Source organism: Macaca nemestrina, chromosome 11 (genome assembly GCF_043159975.1).
Source record: "Macaca nemestrina isolate mMacNem1 chromosome 11, mMacNem.hap1, whole genome shotgun sequence".
NCBI lineage: Eukaryota > Metazoa > Chordata > Mammalia > Primates > Cercopithecidae > Macaca > Macaca nemestrina.
This window is the reverse complement of record NC_092135.1, coordinates 57,021,538-57,037,736: the sequence shown is the minus strand read 5'-3', so window position 1 is coordinate 57,037,736 and position 16,199 is coordinate 57,021,538. Positions and strand designations below refer to the sequence as shown.

The following is a 16,199-nucleotide window of genomic DNA, read 5'->3' as shown; positions in this document are numbered from 1 at the left end:
TGGGGCTGAGACAATGGGGTTTTCTAAATATACAATCATGTCATCTGCAAACAGGGACAATTTGACTTCTTCTTTTCCTAACTGAATATCCTTGATTTATTTCTCTTGCCTGATTGCCCTAGCCAGAACCTCCAACACTATGTTGAATAGGAGTGGTGAGAGAGGGAATCCCTGTCTTGTGCCAGTTTTCAAAGGGAATGCTTCCAGTTTTTGCCCATTCAGTATGATATGGGCTGTGGGTTTGTCATAAATAGCTCTTATTATTTTGAGATACATTCCATCAATACCGAATTTATTGAGAGTTTTTAGCATGAAGGACTGTTGAATTTTGTCAGAGGCCTTTTCTGCATCTATTGAGATAATCATGTGGTTTTTGTCTTTGGTTCTGTTTATATAATGGATTACGTTTATTGATTTGCGTATGTTGAACCAGCCTTGCATCCCAGGGATGAAGCCCACTTGATCATGGTGGATAAGCTTTTTGATGTGCTGCTGGATTCGGTTTGCCAGTATTTTATTGAGGATTTTTGCATCGATGTTCATCAGGGATATTGGTCTAAAATTCTCTTTTTTTGTTGTGTCTCTGCCAGGCTTTGGTATCAGGATGATGTTGGCCTCATAAAATGAGTTAGGGAGGATTCTCTCTTTTTCTATTGATTGGAATAGTTTCAGAAGGAATGGTACCAGCTCCTCCTTGTACCTCTGGTAGAATTCAGCTGTGAATCCATCTGGACCTGGACTTTTTTTGGTTGGTAGGCTATTAATTATTGCCTCAATTTCAGAGCCTGCTATTGGTCTATTCAGGGATTCAACTTCTTCCTGGTTTAGTCTTGGAAGAGTGTAAGTGTCCAGGAAATTATCCATTTCTTCTAGGTTTTCTAATTTATTTGCGTAGAGGTATTCATAGTATTCTCTGATGGTAGTTTGTATTTCTGTGGGGTCGGTGGTGATATCCCCTTTATCATTTTTTATTGCATCTATTTGATTCTTCTCTCTTTTCTTCTTTATTAGTCTTGCTAGCGGTCTATCAATTTTGTTGATCTTCTCAAAAAACCAACTCCTGGATTCATTGACTTTTTGGAGGATTTTTTGTGTCTCTATCTCCTTCACTTCTGCTCTGATCTTAGTTATTTCTTGCCTTCTGCTAGCTTTTGAATGTGTTTGCTCTTGCTTCTCTAGTTCTTTTAATTTGTGATGTTAGGGTGTCAATTTTAGATCTTTTCTGCTTTCTCTTGTGGTCATTTAGTGCTATAAATTTCCCTCTACACATCGCTTTAAATGTGTCCCAGAGATTCTGGTATGTTGTATCTTTGTTCTCATTGGTTTCAAAGAACATGTTTATTTTTGCCTCCATTTCGTTATGTACCCAGTAGTCATTCAGGAGCAGGTTGTTCAGTTCCCATGTAGTTGAGTGGTTTTGATTGAGTTTCTTAGTCCTGAGTTCTAGTTTGATTGCACTGTGGTCTGAGAGACAGTTTGTTATAATTTCTGTTCTTTTACATTTGCTGAGGAGTGTTTTACTTCCAACTATGTGGTCAATTTTGGAATAAGTGCGATGTGTGCTGAGAAGAATGTATATTCTGTTGATTTGGGGTGGAGAGTTCTGTAGATGTCTATTAGGTCCGCTTGGTGCAGAGTTGAGTTCAATTCCTGGATATCCTTGTTAACTTTCTGTCTCGTTGATCTGTCTAATGTTGACAGTGGGGTGTTAAAGTCTCCCATTATTATTGTATGGGAGTCTAAGTCTCTTTGTAAGTCTCTAAGGACTTGCTTTATGAATCTGGGTGCTCCTGTATTGGGTGCACATATATTTAGGATAGTTAGCTCTTCCTGATGAATTGATCCCTTTACCATTATGTAATGGCCTTCTTTGTCTCTTTTGATCTTTGATGGTTTAAAGTCTGTTTTATCAGAGACTAGGACTGCAACCCCTGCTTTTTTTTGTTTTCCATTTGCTTGGTAGATCTTCCTGCATCCCTTTATTTTGAGCCTATGTGTATCTCTGCATGTGAGATGGGTCTCCTGAATACAGCAAACTGATGGGTCTTGACTCTTTATCCAATTTTCCAGTCTGTGTCTTTTAATTGGACCACTTAGTCCATTTACATTTAAGGTTAATATTGTTATGTGTGAACTTGATCCTGTCATTATGATATTAGCTGGTTATTTTGCTTGCTAGTTGATGCAGTTTCTTCCTCGCATCGATGGACTTTACATTTTGGCATGTTTTTGCAATGGCTGGTACCAGTTGTTCCTTTCCATGTTTGGTGCTTCCTTCAGGATCTCTTGTAGGGCAGGCCTGGTGGTGACAAAATCTCTAAGCATTTGCTTGTCTGTAAAGGATTTTATTTCTCCTTCACTTATGAAACTTAGTTTGGCTGGATATGAAATTCTGGGTTTAAAATTCTTTTCTTTTAGAATGTTGAATATTGGCCCCCACTCTCTTCTGGCTTGTAGAGTTTCTGCTGAGAGATCTGCTGTTAGTCTGATGGGCTTCCCTTTGTGGGTAACCCGACCTTTCTGTCTGGTAGCCCTTAACGTTTTTTCCTTCTTCAACTTTGGTGAATCTGAATCTGACAGTTATGTGTCTTGGAGTTGCTCTTCTCGAGGAGTATCTTTGTGGCGTTCTCTGTATTTCCTGAATTTGAATGTTGGCCTGCCTTACTAGGTTGGGGAAGTTCTCCTGGATGATATCCTGCAGAGTGTTTTCCAACTTTGTTCCATTTTCTCCGTCACTTTCAGGCACACGAATCAGACGTAGATTTGATATTTTCACATAATCCCATACTTCTTGGAGGCTTTGTTCATTTCTGTTTACTCTTTTTTCTCTACATTTCTCTTTTTGCTTCATTTCATTCATTTGATCTTCAATCACTGATACTCTTTCTTCCAGTTGATTGAGTCGGTTGCTGAAGCTTGTGCATTTGTCACGTAGTTCTCGTGTCATGGTTTTCATTTCTATCAGTTTTTTTTTTTTTTTTTTTTTTTTTTTTGAGACGGAGTCTGGCTCTGTCACCCAGGCTGGAGTGCAGTGGCGCGATCTCGGCTCACTGCAAGCTCCGCCTCCCGGGTTTACGCCATTCTCCTGCCTCAGCCTCCCGAGTAGCTGGGACTACAGGCGCCTGCCACCTCGCCCGGCTAGTTTTTTGTATTTTTTAGTAGAGACGGGGTTTCACCGTGTTCGCCAGGATGGTCTCGATCTCCTGACCTCGTGATCCGCCCGTCTCGGCCTCCCAAAGTGCTGGGATTACAGGCTTGAGCCACCGTGCCCGGCCTCTATCAGTTCTTTTAAGGTCTTCTCTGCATTGATTATTCTAGTTATCCATTCATCCATTCTTTTTTCAAGGTTTTTAGTTTCTTTGTGCTGGTTACGTAGTTCCTCCTTTAGCTCTGAGAAGTTTGATAGACTGAAGCCTTCTTCTCTCAACTCGTCAAAGTCATTCTCTGTCCAGCTTTGTTCCGTTGTTGGCGATGAGCTGCATTCCTTTGGAGGGGGAGATGGCTCTGATTTTTTGAATTTCCAGCTTTTCTGCCCTGCTTTTTCCCTATCTTTGTGGTTTTATCTGCCTTTGGTCTTTGATGATGGTGACGTACTGATGGGGTTTTGGTGTGGGTGTCCTTTCTGTTTGTTAGTTTTCCTTCTAACAGTCAGGACCCTCAGCTGCAGGTCCGTTGGAGTTTGCTTGAGGTCCACTCCAGACCATTTGCCTGGGTATCAGCAGCAGAGGTTGCAGTAGATAGAATATTGCTCAACAGTGAGTGTTGCTGTCTGATTCTTGCTCTGGAAGCTTTGTCTCAGAGTGTACCCAGCCATGTGAGGTGTGATGTGTCGGTCTGCACCTAGTGGGGGATGTCTCCCAGTTAGGCTACTCAGGGGTCAGGGACCCACTTGAGCAGGCAATCTATCTGTTCTCAGATCTCAGCCTCTGTGCTTGGAGAACCACTGCTCTCTCCAAAGCTGTCAGACAGGGACTTTAACATCTGCAGAGGTTTCTGCTGTTTTTTGTTTAGCTATGCTGTGTCCCCAGAGGTGGAGTCTACGGAGGCAGGTAGGCCTTCTTGAGCTGCGGTGGGCTCCACCTAATTCGAGCTTCCCTGTGGCTTTATCTATCTACTTAAGCCTCAGCAATGGCGGGCGCCCCTCCCCCGGCCTTGCTGCCACCTTGCAGTTAGATCTCAGACTGCTGTGCTAGCAATGAGGGAGGCTCCGTGGGCATGGGACCCTCTGGGCCAGATGTGGGATATAATCTCCTAGTGTGCCATTTGCTAAGACCCTTGGTAAAGCATAGTATTAGGGTGGGAGTTACCCGGTTTTCCAGGTGTTGTGTGGCTCAATTTCCCTTGGCTAGGAAAAGGAATTCCCTTCCCCCTTGCACTTCCCAGGTGAGGCGATGCCTTGCCCTGCTTTAGCTCTCGCTGGTCGGGCTGCACCTGGGGACCAGCATCAACTGCCAGACACATCCCAGTGAGATGAACCCGGTATCTCAGTTGAAAATGCAGAAATCACCCGTCGTCTGTGCTGCTTTCGCTGGGAGCTGGAGGCTGGAGCTGTTCCTATTCGGCCATCTTGGGCACCACTCTCCTTAAGTAGTTTCTTCTTAAAAAACTAATTAGACCTTGGGTGAACAAATGAGTGTTGTATCTTTCATAATGAAATTGGACAGAGTAGTTGTGGAGTTGACACACAATGATTAAGTTTTACTTAAACTTGTGAAGTGTGTATTTAGTTGCTAGGATGTAAAGATAAAATACTATATTTTTAAGATTGTTGAGATCTCTTATGTTTGTCTATCATGAATTTAAACAATCTTATACAAAGAATATAAAGTTGTATCATTCCATATTCCTAATCATTAACAGATCCACATACTTTATTATGCAGGGAATCCAAATTTATATATATATATATTTCTTTTTTAATTTTGGCCTACAGCTTCCTCTGGAGTTTTCACTTTGAATAGCTTCACCCCATTGTGGCTGTATGATACATTGTGTTTGACTTTTCTGTTAGTTGATGTGTATGTGCTTGCATATCTTTACACTGTAAATGGCATGCTGACATCTTGGCACATTTCTTTCTGTTTTTACCATTACTTAGGGTTATTTACATGGGTTATATGTTACAAAGCAGAATTAGTCAATTTGAGGATGTTTTATGAATGTGAAAATAGTTAGATACATTTTGTTAGATGTGTTATTTTCCAGGGAAAAAAACAGTTTAGAGTGCTGCCAGTGATATATCTAATTGTACCTAGTTTTCCAGTTTTGTGATCATTGTATATTATTTTATAACTCCATTTACTTTTGCCAGCTTAATAGTTGTTTTGAAACTATATTCCTTACTTTGCTAGGGAGGCAATGAATTTTTTTTACGTGTTAGCTTACTATTTACATATATTTGGGTATAAAACATCTATTCATCTTCTCTGATAATTAGCTGAAGGACTTACTTTGTATACGCTGTCCACTGTTCACATTATTAGTGGAACTAATTATGTAGTGTCTTATCGTTATGAGTTCATCTGTATTAGGTCCTTAAAGCTGTACCTGCATATAATAAACAATAAAAGTCAATTAGCTATTTTTATTTCAGGCTATGAAATTTGCTGTGAGTATAGCAGTGGCTGCACATTTTTTGACTTTGGTTTATCAGGACTCTTGTTTGCAGTTGAAAGCAGCTCAACTTGAGTTAGTTTAAGCAGAAATGGCAATTGAGGTATTAAAAGTGAATCTCAGGAAAACCTGGCAGCAAAGAGTGTAATAGGGTTCTGTCTCTAATTTATTGAGAGGTTTCTTAATATTCACTCTGATGTTCAGTGTGCTTTTTTTCTACAAAACAAAAAACAAACAAAAAAAAACACGACCATAGACAGGTCTCAAATTTTAGTTTCATCCTTGAGAGAAGACACCAATCTGACATTCCCTTCTGGCTGCTTTTCTCAGCTTTCCAGATTGATGTAGCTTGTATTATCAGTAATTTATATTTATTGCTGAGTAATGTTTCATTGCATAGATATGCCATAATATGTTTATTCATTAACCTGTCAGTGGACTTTCAGGTCTTTTCTACTTTGTGGCTATTATGACTGAAGCTGCTGTAACATTTACGTACAGATCTTTGTCGGGATATTTCTCATTTCTCTTGGTTAAATACATAGGAGTGAAATTACTGGGTTGTATCATAAGCAGATGTTTAAAGGGACTACCAAAATGTTTCTCAAAGTGGTGGTACCATTGAAATTTCATAGCTGAGACTTCCAGTTTCTCCACATCCTCTCCAGCACTTGGTATTGCTAGTCTTTTAAATTTTGCCATTTTAGTGGATATGAAGTGGTATCTCAGTGTGTGTGTGTTTTTTTTTTTTTTTTTGAGATGGAGTCTCGTTCTGTTGCCCTGACTGGAGTGCAGTGGTGGGATCTCGGCTCACTGCAAGCTCTGCCTTCTGGGTTCACTCCATTCTCCTGCCTCAGCCTCCTGGGTAGCTGGGACTACAGGCACCCGCCACCATGTCTGGCTAAATTTTTTGTATTTTTAGTAGAGACGGACTTTCACTGTGTTAGCCAGGATGGTCTCGATCTCCTGACCTTGTGATCGGCCCACCTCCCAAAGTGCTGGGATTACAGGCGTGAGCCACCATGCCCGGCCTCTCATTGTGCTTTTAATTTGCATTTGCCTCTTGACTCATGATGTTGAGCATCTTTTTGTGAGCTTATCTATCCATTCATATATCTTTTTTGTAATGTATATCTTCAAATCTTTTTCCCATTTTGTGTTGGATTATCTTACTGTGTTGTGAGAGTTCTTTAGATGCAAGTCTTTTGTAAGGTAATGTATTGCACATATTTTCTCTTCTCTGTAGCCTGCCTCATCACTTTCATAATAATGTCTCTTATAGAGACGAAGTTTTTAATTTTAATGAAATCTTATTTTTCTCTTTCATACTTTTTGAGTTCTAAGAAATCTGTGTATCCCAAGGTTTCAGAGACCTTTATCCTGTTTTCTTCTAGAAAACTTAAGGTTTAGGTCTAGGACTTATTTCGCATTTTTGTATATGGCTTTCCTAAATGAATATCCAGTTGTTCCAGCATCACTTGTTGAGAAATCATTTTATTAATGAATTACTTGGCATGTTTGTTGAAATCATCCAACTTACATCACAGGTCTATTTCTAGACTTTGTATGATGTGTGATTGAGTTTTATGTCTATCTAGGGGCCAGTTACCACAGTGCTTTGATTACTGTAGCTTTATAGTCTTTTTTTTTTTTTTTTTTTTTTTGAGACAGTCTCGCTCTGTTGCCCACGCTGGAGTGCAGTGGCTCCATCTCGGCTTACTGCAACCGCCGCCTCCTGGGTTCAAGTGATTCTCATGCCTCAGCCTTCCAAGTAGCTGGGATTACAGGCGTGCAACACCACACCTGGCTAAATTATTTTTGGATTTTTAGTAGAGATGGGGTTTCGCTGCGTTGGTCAGGCTGGTCTTGAACTGCTGGCCTCAAGTGGTCTGCCCGCCTTGGCTTTCCAAACTGCTGGGATTACAAGCGGCCGTGCCTGGCCACTTTTATAGTAAGTCTTGAAGTCAGGTAGTGAAAATCACATGACTTAGTTCTTTTACTGTTCTGATTATTCTTGCTCCTTTTGCATTTCCACATAGATGTTAGAAACACTTTCTCAGTTTCCTGGCCAGGATTTTCACTGGGATGGTGTTTAATCAGTTTGGAGTTGAACTGCTCTAATCCATGAACATGGTGTCACTCTGCATTAGCATCTGCTTAGGGCTTCTTTTCCTTTATAGGTTTTGCACATTTTGTCAAAATTATCTTTAAGTAGCTCATTTTTAAAAAATGTTTTAAATGTTTACTTTTTAGAGATGAGGTCTCATTCTGTGCCCAGGTTGGCATGCAGTGGCACAATCTTTTTTTGTATTATTATACTTTAAGTTGTAGGGTACATGTGCACAACATGCAGGTTTGTTACATATGTATACTTGTGCCATGTTGGTGTGCTGCACCCATCAACTCGTCATTTACATCAGGTATAACTCCCAATGCAATCCCTCCCCCCTCCCCCCCTCCCCATAATAGGCCCCGGTTTGTGATGTTCCCCTTCCCGAGTAGTGGCACAATCTTAATTCACTGCAGTTTCGATCTCCTGGGCCCAAGTGATCCTTCTGCCTCAGCCTCCCAAGTAGCTGGGACCACAAGCACCTATTACCAGCCTGGCTAACTTTAAAAAAATTTTTATTTTTGTAGAGATGGGGTCTCTGTTGCCCAGGCTGGTCCTGAACTTCTGGCTTCAAGCCATCCTCCTGCCTTGTGCTCCCAAAGTGCTAAAAATTGGGAGCTCATATTTTTATAACACTGTACAATCTGCTCAAATAGAAATACAATTTTATATATTGACTTTGTGACCTTGCTACATTGAGTAAAGTCATCCTTCAGTAACCATCTCCCTCAATACAAAACTCTGTGGATGCTCAAGTTCCATATATAAAATGGCGTAATATTTGCATATGACCTACACACATCCTGTCCCTCCAAATCCTCTCTAGCTTACTTATGCCCAATACAATGTAAGTGCTTTGTAAATAGCTGTTATCCTATATTGGCTTTTTTTTTTCTCTCATCAGCAGTTAGTTGAATCAGTGGATGCAGACCCCTTAGATACGGAGGGCTGGTAGTAGCTTTTTAACAGAAGCTTAATAGACTTTCTTCATACAGGAGTGCGTCATCTGTAAGTAATGTCGTTCTTTCCAATCTTTTCCTGTTATTCTTGGTCAGAATTTCCAGTACGATGTTGAGAAGAAGTGGTGTGCAGACATTCTTACCTTCACCTGCACTTAGAGGGAAAGTATTCAGCTTTCACCATTATGTCAGCTGCCCTTATCAAGTTAGTTCCCTTCTATCTCCAGTTTGTTGAGAATTTTTAGTCTATTGACATTTTTTTTTTCTCCTTTAGACTGTAGTAGGATAGATTGCTTTATTAGTTTACTATTGGATGTCACTCTCTTGGGTCTGGCTTCTTAAACATGTTTGTGAGATTCATCTATATTGTTGCACAACGCAGTTTAATTTTCATTTCTGTATAGAAGTCCATTCTGTTGATGGGCATTGTTGGCTGTTACAAATAGTGCTGCTATGAACCTTTCAGTACATGTTTTTGGTTAACATATGTATGCATTTCTGTTGGCTATATTCCTAAGAGTAGGTATATATAAACAGCATTCCAGAGTGGTTAAACCACTTTCTACGCCCACCAGCAGTGTATGGGAATTCTAACTGCTTCACAGCCTTACTTTCTCCTATTGTCCGTGTCTTTCATTTTAACCTTTCTGGTACCACACATTTATTTTTAAATTTAATCGATGCTGTTATAAGAGACAATAGAGACACATACCTTGTATAATCTGCCCAGCTTTCCCCACTGGTAACATTTTTCAAAATGATACTATTATATCACAACCAGGATATTGACATTGCTAGAACCCACAGATCTTAGATTTCCCCAGTTTTACTTGTGCTTAGTTGTGTGTGTGAAGCTCTACACAGTCTTATCCTGTCTGGAGGTTTGTGATTACCTTACTACAGTTGAGACAGAGTATTTCCAAATGATAACTGCACCCATCATCTCCCTACTGTCTTCCATCCCCAGCCCCTGGAAACCACTAATTTGTCCTCCATTTCAAAAATGGTATTATCAGTGGAATCATGTAGTAAAAGAGCTTTCAATTGGCTTTTTTTTGTTAGCATAATCCCTGTAGATTTACCACTCATTTATTTTTAACCTTCCTGTGTTTTATAAGTGGTTCCTATGGGAAACGAGGATTGGGTTTTTAAAAAAAAAAAAAAAAAAAAAAACTCAATCCTCATCATTAATAGCAGAATTGAACCGATTTCTATTGTGATTATTGATACATGTGTGGAGAAATTCCTGCCAGCATATAATTCTAATTTCTCTTCTGTTTTCCTTTTCCCACCTATATTTTTCTGAATTGAACACTCTTTTTTTCAGTTTTTCGTTATGTATATTTTTATATCTATTGAACTAATTGCCTCAGAAAAACTTTCAGGACCTGTTTGTATTTCTTGTACCTCATTTTTATTTTCTGTATTCTCATGTAGCAATGATATGATTTAGGTATATCCTTCTAGATATTTTTCCATCCATTTACAGTGTCCTGTAACAAATGGGTTATGATGCATACTTTGTTTATTTTTGAGAGGGAGTTTCGCTCTTGTTGCCCAGGCTAGAGTGCAGTCTTGGCTCACTGCAACCTCTGCCTCCTGGATTCAAGCGATTCTCCTGCCTCAGCCTCCCGAGTAGCTGGGATTACAGGCATGTGCCACCATACCCAGCTAATTTTTTGTATTTTTAGTAGCGACGAGGTTTTACCGTGCTGGCCAGGATGGTTTCGATCTCCCAACCTCAAGTGATCTGCCTGCCTCGGTCTCCCAGAATGCTGGGATTACAGGTGTGAGCCACTTTGCCTGGCCTGATGCATACTTTTAAAAAGTTGCTATCAACAGTGTATCCGAGAAAACACCATTTGTCAGTATATTCAGAAGTACATGCTTCATTCTTATCTGCGGGATAGCATTTCCTGGTATGGATGTCGGTAAAATTAACTCTTACTCTGATTCTATAGAGAACATCCAGCTACTTGGGAGGCTGAGGCAGGAGAATCACTTGAACCTGGAAGGTGGAGGTTGCAGTGAGCCGAGATTGCACCACTGCACTCTAGCCCTGGTGACAGTGCAAGACTCTGTCTCCAAAAAAAAAAAATCCCCAGTTACGTATTTATAGGTACATTTGCTTAAATTCCTAATACTGATAGGCAGTGCTGTACATCTTTAGTTATGTCCAATCTTTTAAAAAATTTGGCTTGGTCATTTTTGCCAATTTAGCTGTCAAGATAATCTGTTTTGAGACAGGGTCTCACTCTGTCACCCAGGCTGGAATGCAGTAGCATGATCTCAGTTCACTGAGACCTCTACCTCCTGGGTTCAAGTGATTCTCCTGCCTCAGCCTCCCTAGTAGTTAGGATTACAGGCACGCACCACCATGTCCGGCTAATTTTTATATTTTTAGTAGAGACGGAGTTTTGCCATGTTGGCCAGGCTGGTCTCGAACTCCTGACCTCAAGTGATGCGCCCGGCCAAGATAAATTTTAGAATCATTTTATGTTACAACATAAAGTGGTATTTTGGTTAGAATTACAGAAAACCTAAAAACTAAATGTTAACTGGGGCTAAAGAGTAGAAATGCCAGCCCTGCACTGGTAGGTGTTCCATCTAGATTATTTCTTTCAGGTCTATTCAAACCTGATCTGCCCACTCTGCTTTTTAGAGCCTTTGCTGTGTTTTAACTTGGTTATACTCTGACTTCAGGTACGCTTTTCAGTTGCAGTTCAAGTATACTGTCTAATTCCTATTTGTCTTTGTAGACTTTTCTCTTTCATACCCTTCACCAGTTCTGGAAACGTTTCAGCCATTCTCATCCCTTGCACCTTCTCTCTCAAGTCTTTCTAGGTGTTTTTCTTGGACCTGTCTACCAGTTGTCTAACTGCCGTTTACCTGTCCAGTGAGATTTTTAAAAAATTTTAGTTACTATAGTTGTCCTTTCTGGAAGTCCCATGTACAGGGAGAGTAAGAGCATTGTCTGTGGAGCCACACTGCTTGGATTTAAATCCCAGGTCAGTTGCTGCCTACCTGTGTGACCCTGGAAAGTTATTCAGGCCATGCCTCAGTTTCCTCATTTGTAAAATAGGAATGCTAACAATATCTTACATCATAAGGTTGTTGTGAAGATTAAAGAAGTTAATGTAGGTAATGGTGCCCTGGAACCGTCTAATGATACGCTATTTGGCAATAAGCACTTCAAAAGATGGTCAATGTCATTGATGCCAATCAAAACCATGTCATACCTGTTAAGATGGCTAAAATCAAAAAGTAGGAAAATACGTGTTGGCAAGGATGTGCAGAAAATGGAACCTTTGCATGTGGTTGCTGTTGAAAGCAGTCTGGAAGCGCCTCAGAAAGTCATCACAATTCCACTCCTAAGTATATAGGCAGGATAATTGAAAACCCATGCTCATACCAAAAGTTGTATAGGCATAGCAGCATTATTAGTAGCCCAAAGGTGGAAACAACCCAGATGTCCAGCAACAAGTGAATGCATGAAATGTGGTATAGCCATACAATAGAATACCAAGCCATGAAAATGCACAAATATATAGAGGATAGACCTTGGAAACATTATGTTAAGTGCAAGAAGCCCGATACCAAAGGCTGCATAGTGTATGAGTCCCATTATACGAAATACCCAAAACAGGCAAAGCCATAGAGACAAAGTCAGAGGCACCCATGGGCTGAAGGGGCAGTGACTGCTAATGGGTATGGGATTGATGGAGTGATACACAACTCTGAAATACACCAAGAACCACAAATGGGTGCATTTTATGGTGTGAAGTATATCTGAAAAAGAGCAAAAGGCAGTCACAAGTAACAGTTTCTGCAGAAAGCATGTTTCCCTCTCTAGGATGGAGGAAACAAGTTGAGTTTCTCAGAACCTCAGTCTCTCAGGGCCAGAACTCAGGACCCCAAGGTGGGGGAGCTGCACAGCTGGTGTTCGTTTCTATAAGGAGGCAAAAGTAGCACAGATGTGAAGCAACCAAAACAATCCAGAGACTGGGCTTTCACCATGTCGCCCAGGCTAGTCTTAAACTCCAGGGCTCAAGTGATCCACTCACCTCGGCCTCCCAAGTGCTGAGATTAGAGGCGTGAGCCACTGAGCCTGGCCGACTTTCTTGTATGATAAAAAATACATATACCTTGGCCCACAAGCCAGTGGAAGCATTCCCATTACAGTCAGGAATATAAAGGGTGCTCTCTCTCAGCTATTGTTTTAGAAATACTAGCCACCCCTTACCCCCCCCACCCCCCCAAAAAAAAATTTGAAAGGGAAAAACCCTTTCTATATAACTGTATATGTAGAAAGCCGAAAAGAATAGAAAATCTACAGACAATATGAATTTTGTAAAGTAGCACGTTAAACAAGATTCAGTGAACCAAAGCACTTAAAAGTTGTAACTGAATACTTAAGTTACAATAACAAAAACTAGAACAAATGAGACCTAAACTTGGCTGGGTGCAGTATAATCCATGTCTGTAAACCCAGCACTTTGGGAAGCCAAAGTGGGAGCATTGTTTGAGCCAAGCTGTTCTAGACCAGCCTAGGCAACATAGTGAGACCCCCTTCTGTACAAAAATTTTTAAAAAATTAGCCCAGTGTAGTGACATGTGCCTGTAATCCCAGGTACTTGGGAGGATGAGGTGGGAGGATTGCTTGAGCCTGGGAGGTCGAGGCTGCAGTGAGCTGCCATCATGTCACTGAACTCCAGCCTGGGTGACAGAATGAGACCCTGTCTTAGGAAAAAACCACACACACCAAAACCCCAAACTTATTATGTAAAACTTTCAAACCTACATAAAAACGAAAACATCGCTGTGAAAGTATAATGGCAGCATGCTGAGGGCTAGGAAGACTCAGTGGCAGTGGGATGTCAGCTTTCTCCATTTCATAGGTTTGACGTGATAGGTTTGACGTGATCCTGATAAAACTTTTTACCGAGAGATACGCAAGGTGATTCTTACCGTGCAACCTAATAAGAACAGCAAAAATAACCTAGAAAAAAACAATGAAGAAGGTTGCTAGCCCTATGAGATGTTACATGTTGAGAAGCCTCCGTAAATGAATGTTTAGTGTTGGCCCAGGAATAGAACAATGGAAAAGTTTAAAATCCGGAAATCAATCCATGTGCATTTGGAAATTTAGTGATTGATAAAGATAGAATTTTAAATCAGTGGTAAAAATTACTTCCAACAAGTGGTATTTTGACAATGGAACCACCATGTGGAAAAGGATAAAATTGGATCCATCCTGCATACTGTACATTTAAATTTCAAATGAATCAGAAACCCAGACGTAAAAAGGGAAACCTGCAGAGCGCAGCAGCTTGCACCTGGAGTCCCAGCTATTCTGGAAGCTGATGTAGGAGGGTCACTTGAGCCCAGGAGCTCGAGACCAGCAGGACCCCATCTCTTCAAAGACTTTTAAAGTTCCAAAGACAGTGTAGGTAAATTCCTTGACAGAATTGGGAAAACTTTGCTATCTGGGAGTCAAGGGAGAAATTGATCTAGTGTTGATATTCCATATATATGAAATCTTAAGGACAGCCTAATAGAAAAATGGGCAGAAAATATGAATAGCTCACAGGAAAAAGAAAAGCAAATAGCTCAAACATATGAACAAAAAGATTCTCCATCTGATGTATTGTACCATTGCTTACCTAGAGACTGGCAAAAATCCAAGAGTTTGACCACATATACTGTTGGTTAGGCTGTAGGGGAAAAAGGCATTCTCAAACATTGCTAGTAAGAATGAAAAACGTAGAATTCCTATGGAAGGAAATTGGAACTATCTAGTGAGATTACATATGCTGCTTTAGCATTCCTACTTCTAAAATCTCCCCAAAACAAAAGTGACACATGCACAAGACTTCATTGTAGCACTATTTGTATTTTGTGTGTGTGTGGTTTTCTTGGGGTTTTGTTGGTACAGCACTATTTGTAAAAGGCAAAGATTGTCCATCAATACATCTTTACAGTGGAGTACTGTGGGGAAAATAAACACACCAAGGTGCAAAACAGTGTGGCTAGTATGCTAGCTTTTATGTAGTGTGTGTATGTACTGTGTGCACATACACATATTTGAAAATGGATTGCACATAGTAACTTATATGGGAAGGGTGGGGAACAAGGATTGGACAGGTTAGATTAGACCCCTCTGAAGGTACCTTGTTTTATAGTTTTAACTTTTTTTTGAGATGGAGTCTCACTCTGTCTCCCAGGCTGGAGTGCAGTGGTGCAATCTTAGTTCACCGAACGTCCGTCTCCCAGGCTCAAGTGATTCTCCTGCCTCAGCCTCCTGAGTAGCTGGAATTACAGGCACCCACCACCATGCCTGGCTAATTTTTATATTTTTAGTAGAGATAGGGTTTTGCCATGTTGGCCAGGCTGGTCTCAAACACCTGACCCTCAAGTGATCCACCCGCCTTGGCCTCCCAAAGTGCTGGGATCACAGGTGAGAGGCACCACGTCCAGCCTATGGTTTTTACTTTGAAACCCAGTAGGTGTGGTTTTCATACACAGTATTTTGGGACCACTCTAGTGAATCTACCTTGATGACAGAAAGAACCATAAAGTAATCTTAACATTTCTTTCAATTTTATGTTAGTAAATACACTGGCATTATTCTGAAACAATGACATGTACTATAGATTAAATGTGTAAATGAAATCAGGAACCCAGATTTTCAGCTTGAGAAAGAGCTACAAGTATAAAAATGAAAGTAGTGAAGCAAAAGTCCAATCTTTACCTGTATAAAGGCAAGTAATTTTGCAAGAATATGGTTTTAAAAAAAACCTTAGCGTCTGGGCATGGTGGCTCACGCCTGTAATCCCAGCACTTTGGGAGGCCTAGGCGGGTGGATCACCTGAGGTCAGGAATTCGAGACCAGCCTGGCCAACACAGTGAAACTCTACTAAAAATACAAAACATTAGCCGGGTGAGGTGACGGGCGCCTGTAGTTCCAGCTACACGGGAGGCTGAGGCAGGAGAATCTCTTGAACCTGGGAGGTGGAGCTTGCAGTGAGCTGAGATCTCGCCAGTGCACTCCAGCCTGGGCAACAGCATGAGACTTGGTCTCAAAACATAACCTAAGTCCCTTCACTGTCAAATCCTTAGTGGAGTAAATTCTGTCATCTCAGGGTATCTATCCGTTTTCCTGACTTTTCAAGGTGTTGGAAAGTTTTGCTGAGTCATAAGGCTCTTTTCAACAGCTCTGATGGGCAGTTTATCCTCACTCCCACTCTACCTAGCTCTGTTCCTTTCTTCTCTTCCACTGTGTCTGAATTTGACAGGATCCCCGTCTCAGTGGTATTGTTCAAAGAGTTTATAATGTTATGCTTCTGGGTAATTTTTGCTTCATATATCTCCATCCAATCAATGCATTTCAGATGTTGTGGTAGAGAGATTTTTGGGGGTGGTGGTACAAGACAGGAATAACCCTTAAGTCATAGTAAAGGCCTCCGCAAGGAGTTTTTACATTCACTTCATTTTAATAATCCTCATTTCCCTCTCCT

The 16,199-nt window shown here is 40.8% G+C and overlaps 1 protein-coding gene across 11 annotated transcripts in view; it reads left to right on the top strand.

Annotated features, from left to right (window-relative positions):
• LOC105493195 (WD repeat, sterile alpha motif and U-box domain containing 1) overlaps positions 1–16,199 on the top strand; it is a 76,895-nt gene that overhangs the window by 33,749 nt on the left and 26,947 nt on the right. The gene's annotated exons all lie outside the window — the stretch shown is intronic.